Source organism: Chenopodium quinoa, unplaced genomic scaffold (assembly GCF_001683475.1).
Source record: "Chenopodium quinoa cultivar QQ74 unplaced genomic scaffold, ASM168347v1, whole genome shotgun sequence".
NCBI lineage: Eukaryota > Viridiplantae > Streptophyta > Magnoliopsida > Caryophyllales > Amaranthaceae > Chenopodium > Chenopodium quinoa.
In genome coordinates, this window is record NW_018745068.1 from 1,270,601 (window position 1) to 1,273,206 (window position 2,606).

Sequence of the window (2,606 nt, forward strand, 5' to 3'; positions counted from 1 at the left end):
GTTCTAATAACTGATCTTTCAAATTGGTGTAGGAAGAGACCCGTTGTGCACTTCTACACCCGGACGAATCTGGAGCTTTGCATGTGGTTTCATATGGTAGTGCACAACCGGCCGAACAAGGTACGGTCCATTTGCGACCGCTTAGGCCACAACATTGCTCGGTTGGGATCAATTCTGTTATTACCGGGTTCGAGGACATCCTAATACCGGTGCCCATAGAGGAGGATGAGTTCACTACACTTTGGGCGGCAAAAGGTAGCTTTGTGCAGTGGCCATGTGCTTGGGTAAGGTCGATGAACCAGGTAATTAAGATTTTGGGTTCGTTCGGTACTTTATGCAATAACGATTAACAAAAGATTTTTTCGATGCAAAGAATAGTCCCGCTCCTATAAAAATTATCCACTCAGTCCACGCTTTGAATAGCCTTAGTTTCTAGTAAAAAAGATCCCTCTTTATAATGAAGTTTTAAATAACTCATTGATAGTGGGCATCAAGTGATTGAAAAGGGGACGCCGGTTGTTTTCACAAGAGTTAGATGGATTTGTCTTTTCTAACCAATTGCGTGATTTGTTGTATTAGATTTCGCAAAAAAGAAAAACTTCAAAGAGGAAGGTGGAACAACCAATAAGCGTTGATCAACCGGTGCCAAAGAAGAGGAGTGAACAAAGGTCGGAGAGTGAAAAAGGGTCGAAGAAGAACTCTTCGAGAGGTTCAGCTTTGCAAGCTACTCCACTTGTTGCTGACACGGTCCTTCAAACGCTGTCTAAAGATTTAACATTTCTACACAACCGTGTTAGTATGTTGCCTAGTAACACTCCCATTCAAGTTCCACTACCTAAGGCAATGTTCCACTTTGATGAGGATGCAGTTGCATGGCTTAGCAAAGAAGATGTGAAAGAATTTCTAAGTGGTTCAATGCTTAACATATCCCTCGTTCAAACATTCATGAGGTAATTTAATGCCAGACACTATTATGTTATTCAGATTAGTGGTGATTGCTTGTCATTTAATTTCCCATTAATATTTTGTTACCATGCATGCAGAGCTCTACAGGAGCACTTACTTGAGATTGATTCTCCGTGTCAAGTAGGGTGGTTATGCCCGAGCAAATCTCCACTACTAGAATCTTAGGCAACTACCCTAACGTGTTGTACTATGTTGAACGGGGTATCAAGGAATCATTGCGTGCGGGTGACAAGTTCATATTCGCCCCATGTTTTGAGGAGTACGTTTGACCATGTCAAATTCATTTGTTTCCCCTAATTATATGTTGTACACGGCTAATTATTGACTTGTTTGTGTATTGTCCATTTCTGTAGTGCACATTGGACCCTGCTGGTGATTTGTGTTCCCAGTAACACCATCTTCCTTTTTGATTCAGCTCGATTGCCTCATCCGAAAAAGCTCCTCGTGAAGTCTATACTGCGAAAGTAAATATAGCTATCTAGTGTTGATTATCCTTACTTAACTCATTAATTATATTTGTCATACTAATCAAGTTTGAACTTACTTTTCTATAGTGCTATGAAGAATATAAATTGCCGAGCTCCTCAAGGTCCTACATGGAAATCACCGATGGTAATGCTACATGATTTTGTGATTTTTATAATAAACTATGTGTAAGATGTTGTCCTAATTTGTTATGCATGTTTGATTCATTTACTGTGTTCCTATGCTAGTGCGCACAACAAGATAACGGAGTTGATTGCGGACTATACGTGATGAGATTCATGTTGGACATAATGAGTCATTGCACAGACTTACAACAGCTTGATGAGGTATGCCATTGACTTAGTTAATTTGCTTTTGTGGTGTGTTTTGATAAGAGAAAACCCTTGAATTGCGTCTTAAAACCCTTGAATTGCTTTTTTAATGTGATTTCAAGCCTTAGCTGCCTCTAACTAGGTAATAATGACATGTTAAGAGGAATAATGAGCTATTTTGATCAAAAATATGGAAAATAGGCATACAAGTAGTGATATAGGCTTTATTCCAGCCATTTTGAATGAAATTACATCCAAAAACCATTCAAATACTCTTTTAATGTGATTTCAAGCCTTAGCTGCCTCTGACTAGGTAAGAATGACATTTTAAGAGGAAGAATGAGCTAATTTGATCAAAAATATAGAAAATAGGCATACAAGTAATGATATAGGCCTTATTTCGGCCATTTTTAATGAAATTGCGTCCTAAAACCATATAAATGCTCTTTTAATGTGATTTCAAGCCTTAGCTGCCTCTAAATAGGTAATAATGACATGTTAAGATGAATAATGAGCTAATTTGATGAAAATATATAGACAATAGGTATACAAGTAGTGATATAGGCCATATTCGGGCCATTTAGGTTGAAAATGCGTCTTAAAACACTTGAATTGCTCTCTTAATGTGATTTCAAGCCTTATCTACCTCTAAATAGGTAATAATGACATGTTAAGAGGAAGAATGAGCTAATTTGATCAAAAATATAGAAAATAGGCATACAAGTAGTGATATAGGCCTTAATCGGGCCATTTAGGTTGAAAATGCGTCATAAAACACTTGACTTGCTCTCTTAATGTGATTTCAAGCCTAAGCTACCTCTAAATAGGTAATAATGACATGTT

At 37.7% G+C, this 2,606-nt stretch overlaps 1 long non-coding RNA gene across 1 annotated transcript; it reads left to right on the forward strand.

The window, feature by feature from the left end:
- Nucleotides 1-1,167: 1,167 nt before the first annotated feature.
- On the forward strand, nucleotides 1,168-1,572 carry LOC110709428. The gene is made up of 3 exons (XR_002508932.1): nucleotides 1,168-1,225; nucleotides 1,320-1,430; nucleotides 1,521-1,572. It is a non-coding gene; the product is annotated as an uncharacterized LOC110709428 (long non-coding RNA).
- The last annotated feature ends 1,034 nt before the right edge of the window (nucleotides 1,573-2,606 follow it).